This window comes from Thamnophis sirtalis, unplaced genomic scaffold (assembly GCF_051295495.1).
Source record: "Thamnophis sirtalis isolate CommonGarterSnake01/CBP01778 unplaced genomic scaffold, rThaSir2_p1.2 scaffold_1, whole genome shotgun sequence".
Taxonomy (NCBI): Eukaryota; Metazoa; Chordata; class Lepidosauria; order Squamata; family Natricidae; genus Thamnophis; species Thamnophis sirtalis.
The window spans coordinates 55,223,614-55,236,789 of record NW_028261381.1 but is presented as its reverse complement, the minus strand read 5'-3'; the positions used below and the strand labels follow the sequence as shown (position 1 = coordinate 55,236,789).

At 45.7% G+C, this 13,176-nt stretch overlaps 1 protein-coding gene and 1 pseudogene across 1 annotated transcript in view; one reads left to right on the top strand and one right to left on the bottom strand.

Moving 5' to 3' along the window:
• Positions 1-13,176, bottom strand: part of CNTNAP5 (contactin associated protein family member 5) — a 582,534-nt gene that overhangs the window by 466,784 nt on the left and 102,574 nt on the right. The gene's annotated exons all lie outside the window — the stretch shown is intronic.
• On the top strand, positions 182-11,691 carry LOC148049412 (uncharacterized; annotated as a pseudogene).

Below are 13,176 nucleotides of genomic sequence, written 5' to 3'. Positions count from 1 at the left end.
GGCCTTGAGAGACAGAGGGGGGTCTACGGGCATAGGGGCGGGCCGGGGAATTACAGTCATGACTGGGAGGGGCAGGTATGAAGGGAGCTTCAGGGCTAGCCATTACCGGGGAAGGAGGGTTCGCTACATCACAGTGATCCCTCGTTCCAGCCCTGATAGCTCAACTCGGGTACCAGGTGACATGGGAAATCAGGGCCCTGGTCTCAGGCTGCTGCTGCTAAATGCCAGGTCTGTGGTACATAAAGCTCCCCTTGTCTGGGACTTATTATTAAACGAGGGGGCAGACCTGGCATATATTACTGAAACCTGACTGGGCCACGAGGGAGGAGTCCCCCTTTCAGAAATATGCCCAGAAGAGTTTCAGGTGCTCCACCAGCCATGACACCAGAGAAGGGGTGGAGGAGTCACAGTCATTATCCGGGAGTCATTAGCTCCTTGCAGGATCCCTGCTTCAGAGAATGTCGGGTGTGAGTCCCTCCTTGTGAAGTTGGACCTAGGGGGTCAAGTAGGCTTATTGTTGACGTACCTACCTCCCAGCTGTGTCACAACGGCCCTCCCTGCACTCCTAGAGTCAATAGCGGGACTGGTGGTTGAGTTCCCCAGACTTATAGTACTGGGGGACTTCAACCTGCCATCTCTGGGCGAACGCTCAGATGGGGCCCAGGAGTTCATGGCTTCCATGGCAACCATGGACTTGATCCAGGTAATTCAGGGTCCAACTCATGTGGCGGGACACATGCTCGACCTTGTGTTTCTCTCAGGACAGTGGAGACGTGATCTGGAATTAAAGGGGATTGAGATCTCGCCCTTGTCATGATCGGATCACTTCCTGCTGAGGCTTGATTTTTGGAAGCTACTCCCCCACCGCAGGGAGGTGGAGCCGATTAAGTGGTTCTGCCCCAGGCGCCTGATGGACCCATTGGGATTTCAGAGGGAGCTTGGGGAGATACCTGACTCCCTTGTCCACAGTCCAACTGAGTCCTTGGTCACTGCCTGGAATACAGCAGCAGCTAGGGCATTAGATTGGATTGCACCTTTGCGGCCTCTCCGCGGCAGTGGATCCAGGAGGGCACTTTGGTTTACCGAGGAACTCTGGGAGATGAAGCGCCAAAAGAGATGCCTAGAGCAACGTTGGAGGGCTAGTAACTCCAAATCCGACCGAACACTACTAAGATCCTTTATTAGGACTTATCTAGTGACAATACGGGCTCATTTTGTATGTGCTCATTTTTCCGCCCTTATTGCGTCCGCAGAATCTCGCCCGGCCGCCCTTGATTTTATTTTATTTTGATTTATTGAGCATTTATAGGCCGCCCTTTTCCCTGAGGGGACTCAGGGCGGCTTACAATCACAAAGGAAAGGGAGTGTAGGACAGTGCAAAAAGAAATGTGAACAAAAAAAATTAAACAATAAAACTCAACATTCACTCAACATTCGGGAGGGGCGAAAATAGGCTTAGCCCCAGACCTGACGGGCTAGCCAGTTCTTGAGGGCTGTGCGGAAGGCCTGGACGGTGGTGAGGGTACGAATCTCCACGGGGAGATTGTTCCATAGTGTCGGAGCCGCAACAGAGAAGGCTCTCCTCCGGGTAGTCGCCAGTCGGCACTGACTGGCGGATGGAATACGGAGGAGGCCAACTCTATGCGATCTGATGGGACGCAGGGAGGTAATTGGCAGAAGGCGGTCTCTCAAATAGCCAGATCCACTACCATGGAGCGCTTTATAGGTGGTGAGTAGGACCTTGAAGTGCACCCGGAGATCGACAGGTAGCCAGTGCAGCTCACGGAGGATCGGTGTTATGTGGGCGAACCGTGGTGCGCCCACGATCACTCGCGCGGCCGCATTCTGGACTAGCTGAAGTCTCCGGATGCTCTTCAAGGGCAGCCCCATGTAGAGCACATTACAGTATTCCAGCCTGGAGATCACAAGGGCTCGAGTGACTGTTGTGAGGGCCTCCCGATTCAGGTAGGGCCGCAACTGGCGCACCAGGCGAACCTGGGCAAATGCCCCCCTGGTCACAGCTGAGAGATGGTGGTCAAAAGTCAGCTGTGGGTCCAGGAGGACTCCCAAGTTGCGGGCCCTTTCTGAGGGGTGTAAGTTTTGTCCCCCCAGCCTGAGTGATGGTATGTTGGTCAAATTTTTGGGAGGAAAACACAACAGCCACTCGGTCTTGTCTGGGTTGAGTATCAGCTTGTTTGCTCTCATCCAGTCTTTAACGGCCTCTAGACCCCGGTTCATCACGTCCACCGCTTCATTGAGTTGGCACGGGGCGGACAGATACAACTGTGTATCGTCCGCATATTGGTGGTATTTTATCCCGTGCCTCCGGATGATCTCGCCCAGCGGTTTCATGTAAATGTTAAATAGTAGGGGGGATAGGACCGACCCCTGCGGCACCCCATAAGTTAGGGGCCTCAGGGACGATCTCTGCCCCCCCACCAACACCGACTGCGACCTGTCCGAGAGATAGGAGGAGAACCACTGCAAAACAGTGCCGCCCACCCCTATCTCCCGCAGTCGTCGCAGAAGGATACCATGGTCGATGGTATCGAAAGCCGCTGAGAGGTCCAGGAGAACTAGGATGGAAGCATGGCCTCCATCCCTAGCTCTCCAGAGATCATCGGTCAATGCGACCAAAGCGGTTTCTGTGCTGTAACCGGGTCTGAAGCCAGACTGGAAGGGGTCAAGATAGTTAGCTTCCTCCAAGGTACGCTGAAGCTGGAGAGCCACCACCTTCTCAACAACCTTCCCTACAAAGGGAAGGTTGGAGACTGGACGATAGTTATTAAGAACAGCTGGATCCAAGGACGGTTTCTTCAGGAGGGGTCTTACCACCGCTGTCTTAAGCGCGGTGGGGAAGTACCCCTCCCGAAGAGAGGCAGTAACAACCGCCTGGATCCAGCCTCGTGTCACCTCACTGCTGTTGGCAACCAGCCAGGTGGGACACGGGTCCAGTACGCAGGTGGAGGCGCTCACAGCTCGCATAGCCTTGTCCACATCCCCAGAGGCAACTTCCTGAAACTCAACCCAGAGATGGTTTGCCAAGTCTTCTCCTTGTGTCTCGGCTGGATCTACTGGGGTGGAGTCCAGGTCCGCTCGAAACCGGGCAACTTTGTCCGCCAAGAACTGGACATACTCCTCAGCCTTACCCTGTAGGGAGTCCCCCGTCTCCCTCCTATTTAGGAGGGAGCGGGTTATCCTAAACAGGGCGGCTGGGCGGGACTTGGCGGACGCTACCAAGGAGGCAATATATGTTCTTTTTGCTGTTCTTAAAGTCCGAATATACTCCTTGGTGCATGCTGTTAAAAGTGCCCGTTTCGACTCAGACCTATCGGACCTCCACGAGTGCTCTAGGCGTCTCCTCCGGCGCTTTACCTCCCGGAGCTCCTTAGTGAACCAAGGAGGCTTCTGGGGGCCGCTGACCCGGAGGGGCCGTAGCGGCGCAATCCGGTCCAGAGACTCCAAAGCTGCCGAGTGCCAGGCAGCGACGAGGGTCTCCGCCGAACTGCGGGCGAGGGTATCAAGAATAACCCCAAGCTCCGTCTGGAACCTAACAGGATCCATCAGTCGCTTGGGGAGGAACCAGCTGGTCGGTCCCTCCTCCCTACAGTGGGGGTTTGGCCTCCGGAAGTCTAGCCTCAGTAGGTAGTGGTCTGACCACGACAGGGGTATGATCTCATTACCCCTCAGACCAAGATCGTAACTCCACTGCTCCGAGAGGAATACGAGGTCGAGCGTGTGACCCGCTGAGTGAGTTGGGCCTCGGATTACTTGAGTCAAGCCCATGGCTGTCATGGAAGCCATGAACTCCTGCGCTCCATCAGAGTGTTCACCGAGCGAAGGCAAGTTGAAGTCCCCCAGAACTATAAGTCTAGGGAACTCAACTGCTAGCTCGGCTACTGACTCGAGGAGCGAGGGGAGGGCTGCTGCAACGCAGTTGGGAGGCAGGTACGTAAGCAGCAGACCCACTTGACCCTTGAGGTCCAGCTTCACCAGCAGGGACTCACACCCGACAAGCTCCGGAGCAGGGACCCTACGAGGTACTAAAGACTCCCGGACTACAATAGCCACCCCGCCACCCCTTCCCTGGGCTCTCGGCTGATGTAGCACCTGTAGCGCCCTGTTTAGGATAACCCGCTCCCTCCTGAAAGAAAGGGATGTGAGTGAACCCTTACAGGGAAGAGCTGAGGAATTTGTTCAGTTTCTGTTGAACAAAGTCACTCGGATTCAGATGGACCTAGACTCCACTTGGACAGTGCCAGCAGAGATGCTGAGGGAGAGCCTTGATCAAATTTTATGGAGTGAGTTCCAGCTTGCCATTCCTGAGGAAGTGGACAAGGCCATAGGAGTGATGAGTGCTGCCACCTGTCTACTGGACCTGTGCCCCTTCTGGTTGGTTTCAACCAGCAGGGAGGTGACATGTGGCTGGATCCAGAGGATTGTAAACACCTCTCTTTGGGAGGGGTCTTTCCCGCAACCTTTGAAGGAAGCAGTGATGAGACCCCTCCTCAAGAAGCCTTCTCTGGATCCAGCCGCCCTTAAAAACTACCGTCCAGTTTCCAACCTCCCATTTTTAGGGAAGGTTGTTGAGAAGGTGGTGGCCTCCCAACTCCAGCAGACCTTGGATGAAGCGGATTATCTAGATCCCTTTCAGTCTGGTTTCAGGCCTGGTTACTGCACCGAAACTGCTTTGGTCGCACTGACCGATGATCTCTGGTGAGCCATTCCTCTATCCTGGTGCTTCTTGACCTCTCAGCGGCCTTCGATACCATCGACCATGGTATCCTTCTGCGACGGCTAGAAGAGGTGGGAGTGGGAGGCACCCTTTTATGGTGGTTCTCCTCTTACCTCTTTGGCAGGTTGCAGTCAATGTTGGTCGGAGGACAGAGGTCGACCCCTAGGCCCCTTAAATATGAGGTGCCGCAGGGCTTGGTCCTGTCCCCCCTCCTATTTAACATCTACATGAAGCCACTGGGTGAGATCATTCATCAGTACGGGATTAAATACCACCAGTATGCGGATGATACTCAGTTGTATTTGTCCGCCCCTACCAACTCAGTGAAGCAGTGGAAGTAATGTGCCAGTGCCTGGAAGCTGTCAGGGTCTGGATGGGAATGAACAAGCTTGCGCTCAACCCTGACAAGACTGAGTGGCTTTGGATGTTGCCCCCCAAAGATAGTCCAGATATTCCATCCTTAAACCTGGGGGGGTGAAATCTTCTACCCCTCAGAGAGGGCTCGCAACTTGGGTGTTCTCCTGGATCTGCAGCTGACTCTAGAACACCATCTGTCGGCTGTGACCAGGTTCGCCTGGTAGATTTGTAGATTTGTAGATTTATTTATTTATAGGCCGCCCTTTTCCCTGAGGGGACTCAGGGCGGCTTACAATCAAAAAAGGAAGGGGAGTGTAGGACAATACCAAAAAGAAATGTGCACAAAGTAAATTAGACAATAAAACTCAACATTCACTCAGCATTCGGGAGGGGCGAAAATAAGATTATCCCCAGGCCTGACGGGCTAGCCAGTTCTTGAGGGCTGTGCGGAAGGCCTGGACGGTGGTGAGGGTACGAATCTCCACGGGGAGATTGTTCCATAGTGTCGGAGCCGCAACAGAGAAGGCTCTCCTCCGAGTAGTCGCCAGTCGGCACTGACTGGCAGATGGAATACGGAGGAGGCCAACTCTATGCGATCTGATGGTGCACCAGTTGCATCCCTACCTGGACTGAGAGGCACTCCAAATGGTCACTCACGCCCTCGTCACCTCAAGGCTCGACTACTGTAATACGTTCTACATGGGGCTGCCCTTGAAGAGTGTTCGGAGACTACAACTGGTCCAGAATGCAGCCACGCGAGCGATACTGGGTGTACCTAGATACACCATGTTACACCTATCCTCCGTGAGCTACACTGGCTCCCAATTGGTCTCCGAACACACTTCAAGGTGCTGGTTATTACCTTTAAAGCCCTACATGGCCTAGGACCTGGATATCTCCATGACCGCCTCCTGCAACATACCTCCCAGCGCCCAATAAGATCGCACAGAGTGGGCTTTCTCCGGGTACCATTGACTGCACAATGCCGTCTGGTGGCTCCTTGGAAGAGGGCCTTCTCTGTAGCTGCCCCGGTCCTCTGGAACAAACTGCCCCCTGAAATCCGGACCCTCCCCACTCTCTTGGCCTTCCAAAAGTCTGTTAAGACCTGGCTGTTCCAGCAGGCCTGGGGCTGCTGATTTTGATTGACCTTCAGCCCCATTAAGATCGAGTGCATGTTGTGTCCTGTTTTAATTTGTTCTGTCTTATATTTTAAATTTTTAATATCTTCTTTTTTAAACTGTCTTTTATGTAAGCTGCCCGGAGTCTTCCGGGATTGGGCGGCATACAAATCAATTAAAATTGACAAATTGATGCCAGCCACATGACCACAGAGATTTCTTCGGACAGCACTGGCTATTCAGCTTTGAAATGTCCCCTAGAGTCAGGAATGACTAGCATATATGTGCGAAAGGAACCTTTATTTTTTTTTAAATAAATGTTTTTTAATTTTAGTTTAAAACAGGTACACATCTTTCTTTACATCTGTAAAAAATATATCAATCAATTACAGATAAGTTTTGGTACATCTCCTCCACAGTCAACCAACATAACTCATATTAACTAAGGCATTATTATATATCCATTTTCATTTAACTGTAATTATTATTTAGCAATATTGATGAAAGTAATAATCTTGACCAATCCCTGCCCACACCAGTGGGAGAGGAAAAAATCAAAAAAAGGAAAAAAAAAGGACAGATAAAAAATAAAAATAAAAAATAAAAAATAAAAATAATACAAAAAAAGACAAAAACGACAAGAGACAAGGCAGGAAAACGAAACAAAACACAGGTGTCTATCATGAGAAAAAAAGAGAAGTATATCAACTGGTTACAACATGCTTTGGTGCTTCTCTTCCATTAACTCATATTAATTCAAATATCTTAACTCAAATATTTACCATATCAACATCATTATACCTCCAGTTTTAATTACCTATGGTTATTTAAACATCCTTCATCCTTAGCTATGCATTACATAATTAATCCATAACACATGCTGACAATTCATTTACTTATTTATAAAATCCTCTATTATCATCAAATCCTCATATCCTATTTTAGCTGGACATCCATAATATTTAATTATATCATATATCATAACATTTTCCCAGTATTGATTAACATTTGATTGTATGTATTTTATTTAGTTTTTAATAGTGATAATTATTGTATTTAATACTCTTTATGTATAATCTTCCAATTGTTAGTTATCATATCAACTCCACATTATATACATTACTATCAATATCAATTATTATTCAACTATATCTGTTACAAGAAAAAGCAATTAGGTTTAACTAGTTTTCAATTGTGTTCTTCAATCTATCAGCCAGTTCCAAATTATATATATTACTATCCATATCAGTCATTTTTCAGCTATATCTATTACACATTAAGGTAATCAGATTTAGCTAAATTTTAAATTACGTTGTTCCATCTATCAGCCAGTGTCTCTCCAATAGCAAGATCCTCTCCAGCCAATTGCCACGCGTTGGATAAATTTACCAAATGTTTTCATAATCAAATCCAGACAAAGATATTTTGGCACCTTTGGACTCTGAATGTCAGTGATGAAATAATAATAATGTTGTCCTGGGCTTGTAAAATTTTCCAAATTAACTTTAATTCTCAAGGGTGGATTTTCCGTTCCTCCTGCACTCTGTCTTTTTAAATGAGTCTTCTTTATAGCTTCCCCCCTCCTTTCTTCCTCTGAGATAGACCAGACACCATTTCTCACATTTTCCATTTGTATTTCAGGAGCATTTAAACATTCAACAATCTCAGTTTTTGCTTCATATTTTAAAATCAGATGATCCAATTTTCTTTCCAGTCTTTGATAAGAATCAAAAAGTCCTTTACATGCGGAAAAGAGTCTCTGAAATGAAATCTTAGAGGTATTTTGGGACGCCATGATGTGTGTCGCAGTTAAAAATTGCAAACTCTTTTTTTTTCCCCACAGACTTCTTAGTCTCTCACAGGCTGTGATTGTAAACAAAGCCGAGTAGTAAAGTAATAAAAGTGTCGAATCGTGACGGGCTAATTAGTAGAAAATAAATTTTACGATCCACTTAAGGAGATTCAGAGGGGGGAGGGTGTCGAGGAGTTTCTTGAAGCATTTAAGAAGTAAAGTAACCACCAGCCATAAATCCATTAGAAAAAGCCAATTCGCCGCTAAATTTCCCTGTTCTTTGGTTTCAGTTATCTTAAGTTTTTAACGCGAACAGTCTCTCTTGGATAATAAAATCAGCTTACCAGATGACATCACTTCTAGCATTCTTAGGGGCAACCTGCAGTTTCAGTTAGCACGCAGCTAATCCAGAAAGGAATTGGCACGAGGAGTTAATACCCCCCCCCCCAGAGATTTGCGGGTATCTCTGAGGTCCTGGGTCTCTCCCCACCTTCACTGTCATCTCCGGGACAGCTAGGGTTCAAAGAACCCGTCCAAAAATCCTTCGGTATAGAGGAATTTCAGGAGTAGCCTGAAACTCCATCTTCTCACTGCTAAGCCCCCACTCACCGGAACCTTTATTTTTTAATCCCTTAATCCATGGCAGTATCTGAAGCTTGGATCCTTTTGCTACGGCATGTGAAACTCTGATATCCAACCTGCAATAGAGCAGTTACCTATCATGGGGGCGGGGGGATAAAATGCACACTGGTGTCTAAAAAAAGCCTTAAAACAAGGAACAGCCAGAAAAACAGTTCTGGATTCAATGGGACGTTTAGAAAATTCCCCCTCCTGTGCAAACATTCCTTCAGCCTCTTCTGCCCTCCCCCCCTCTCACTCTCTCTCTCCTCCTCCTCCTCCTCCTCCTCCTCCTCTGGATTCAATGTGACATTTAGAAAATTCCCCCTCCTGTGCACATACTCCTTCAGCCCCCCCCTCTCTCTCTCGCCTCCTCTGGATTCACTGGGACGTTTATAAAATCCCCCCTCCTGTGCACACACTCCTTCAGCCTCTTTCTCTCTCTCTCTCTACTTTCCCCTCCTCTGGATTCAATGGGACGTTTAGAAAATCCCCCCTCCTGTGCACACACTCCTTCAGCCCCCCCCCCCTCTCTCTCTCTCTCTCTCTCTCTCTCTCTCTCTCTCTCCTCCTCCTCCTCCTCCTCCTCTAGACTCAATGGGACATTTAGAAAATTCCCCCTCCTGGCTTCCGGGGAGGGGCTTGCTGATGGAAGCAGCTCATTATAGCTGCTCCCGAATTCCTGGTCGCGTTATCTGTTGTATGATCATCCATCAGACGTCTGGCAGCTTGTTTACCTTATTCTTCAGGCAAAGGAAATGAGGTGAGCCGTTTTTGCTGAGCAAAGTGCCATCCGATCCTCACAGTTTGTGTCTGGGAGGGGACGAAGGCCAGATGAGGGCAGAATTGTCTCCATGCCTGGAATCCCAGCTGCAATTTGCAGCACGAAGCAAGCTCTCTCTTCCTCAGAACAAAACTTGATTTATTGATTCCAAGGCGAGCAGGACTGGTATACGTAAACCCCTAATTGTTTGTTTAAATCTTAGCTTCATTTTACAAGACCTTCTTCCAATAACTTAGCTATTAAAGAGACAGTTAAAATGGCGCCGACCTCGCTGAGTTGCTTCGTAACACTGTTTATGTTTTGAACTTCTACGGAGTTTTAAAACTTCAAGGGAAAGGAATGATTTATCACTTCACTTCACAGCTGCATAATTGGCCAGCAGAGTTTTATTAATTGGTTGAAGAAGAAACTTGGAATGGCCTATTACTTAATCTTACTTTAAAGATGCCCCCCCCCGGCTCCTAGAGGCTCTGGCACATCGCCCACACCTGGCACAAAACTGCCCTATAGGTGACCCACTAACGAAAGAATTCTTCCTGAAGGAGCTGGCTGAGGCTTTTAATACTCAGGCAACTACGGTGGATTCAAAATTGGAATCAAAATTCAAAGAACTCAAAGAAGGGCTCAAAGAAGAGATATCCGTGGTGCATAAGGAGCTGTCTGATAAACGTGAGACCTGGGTTTCCAAAATCAGAGACGATATGTTGGAGATTGTAAGTTTATTGACAGAACATGTTTCTGGAATTGAAGACAGACTAGATGATCTTAATGGTGCCACAGAGGTGGTGCAACAAAAAGTTGAAAATGCTGAAAAAGAAATTATTATGATACAGTATAGACAAATGGAACTGGCATTAAGAGTAAGGGGCTTGCGTGAAGACAAGCAGGAAAACTTGAAACAGATTCTTTCAGAAGCGTTTGATAGCCTGATTGGAAGACCAGGGGGGTAACTTTGATTGGAAAATTGATAAAGCTTATCACGTTAATTCTTGGCTGGTGAAGCAGAAGCATCTTCCACAGGACATTGTGATATACTTTACTACAAGAGACATTAGGAATATGATATTACAAGAGTCCTATAAAACCAAGCTTCAAATTGGGAGTCAGGAATTGACTGTTTTGAAAGAGATACCACCTCAAATGCTAAGATCCAGGAAAGACTATGCTTTTTTAGTTGAAGAGCTTAGAAATTGCCAGATACAGTTTAGATGGGACGCACCATTTGGCCTAGCACTCACATTCGAGAGGCAAAGATACCGTCTTAATTCAGTATGGAAAGCTCGAGATTTTTACCATAATATTTTGAAGGCTGGACATCCCGCACCATCTGGACCTAGAGAAAGAGCACAAGAAGGACAAGATAGACAGCAAACCACACAATTACCAGATAAGATGGAACAGCTCTCTCTCTTAGAAGCACAAGAAGCTATGGAACAAAGACCAAACCGTATGACTACCAGACGAATGGAGCAACAATCCAAAATGCAACAACTCCAACAATCACCTGCCATCGGTCAAGAAGCTGCATTAACCAGTCTAGAAGCAGTGGGAGGAGCCAGGGCAAAGGTTAAAATTCAGGTTATCCAGGAGGCTCTAAAAAAAGCTTCAGGAAACCAAAGATGACAACTAAGCTTCTAACATGGAACATCAACGGATTGAACTCTCCACAGAAGAGAAAGAAAATATTCCACTATCTTAAACAGTTCAAGAATGATATAATTTGCTTGCAAGAAACTCATATTAGATCAACTGATCAAAAATATTTGATTAATACAAGACTTGGTCAACATTGTATAGCTTCTGCTACGGAAAAGAAAAATGGTATAGTTATATACTTAAGAAAAGACATGAAAGCTGAACTAATCGAAGCAGATCCCCATGGAAGATACATCGCATTAGATCTGGTATTAGAAGGGAAAAGGACATTGATACTGGGAATATATGCTCCTAATCAACAACAAGATGGATTTTATAGAAAACTTCATGCTAAATTAGTACAGTGGGATTATAGGTCTTGCATACTACTGGGCAACTGGAACGGTGTTATGGATACTAAGAAAGATAAGAAGGTTTCCCGCCCAAATACTCAAATGCGAGCAAAACTACCTAAGTCCTTTTTCGATATGATGGATGACTTTGAATTGAGAGATATTTGGCGAGAAAGAAATGCAGAAGAATATGACTTTACCTTCTTCTCTGATAGAAATCAATCTTTTTCTAGGATCGATTTTATATTAATTACTAATGACTTGCTTTCCAGGGTGAAGAAGACAAAGATCTCAGCTAGAGTTTTTTCAGACCATAACCCAGTTTGGATGGAGTTGGGAAGGGTGGCACAAGCAAGAAGGTCTTGGAGATTGAATGAAAATTTATTTAGATATGAAAAGTATATTAATGACTGTAAAAAATTGTTAACAGATTACTTTGTTTTTAATATGAATAAGGGTACACCTATGGGAATTGTATGGGAATCAAGTAAAGCATATATGAGAGGAGTTTTGATAAATATAAATAGATTACATAGACATAAACAAGGGGTAAAACAAACAGAACTGGAAGATGAAATCAGGAAGAAAGAGATAGAGTTATCTTTAAACCCAGGAGATACAAAGATTAAAGAAGCAATTACTATATTAAAGGCCCAATTTAACATGTTGATCTCAGATCAGGTAGCTACTAGTTTGTTATACGCAAAACACAATACCTTTTGCAATGCAAATAAATCTGGCAGATGGTTAGCATATCAGATTAGGAAAAAACAAAACTCTCGAAACATAACTAAATTGCTCTATAGAGGGAAGGAAGTGTTCCAACAGGATGAGATTCAAAAGGCCTTCCCGGAATTTTTTACAGAGTTGTATAAGGGTGATAAAATTAACGGCCTAGATATAGAGATATACCTAGACAAAGAGAAGATACCCATAGTTAAAGAAGAGCACAGGCAAAAATTGAATCAACCAATAACTTTGGGGGAAATTCGACAGGTAATTAAGCAGTTAAAGGCAGGGAAGGCACCAGGCACAGATGGCTTGACAGCGGCTTACTATAAAAATCTACAGTTAGAAATCGTAGAACCTCTTAAGGAACTATTTAATAAGATTCAAACGGAAGGTAAGGTGCCCCCATCTTGGAAGACAGCTTTTATATCCCTGATACCCAAAGAAGATCAAGATATTACTCAACCAAAAAACTATAGACCTATCTCATTACTTAATGTAGATTATAAAATCTTTACTAAAATACTAGCAAATAGGTTAATGTTGGTTATTCAACAATTGATACACAGTGATCAAACAGGCTTTATCCAAGGGAGACAAATGAAAAGTAACGTAAGATTAATTATTAATGCACTAGAATACTTGGGAAAGAACAAACAAATTCCTGCCGCGCTCATATTTTTGGATGCTGAGAAAGCCTTTGATCGAGTTAACTGGCAATTTCTGTTGAAAACACTGCAAAAAATGCAAATAGGAGAAAGTTTTTTACAATCAATCAAAGCAATATATCAACAGTAAACGGCTCAAATTATAGTCAATGGAAGTTTATCAGACTCTTTTCAAATTGGAAAAGGTACAAGACAGGGTTGTCCCTTGTCTCCACTATTGTTTATTATAACTTTGGAAGTACTGCTGAACAAAATACGGGGTTTGGGTGATCTAAAGATTAGGCAGCAAGAATACAGAGTGCGTGCTTTTGCGGATGACTTGGTTATAATATTGGATCAACCGCAGGAATCTAGTATGATCTAGTATGATCTTAATGAATATGGTCA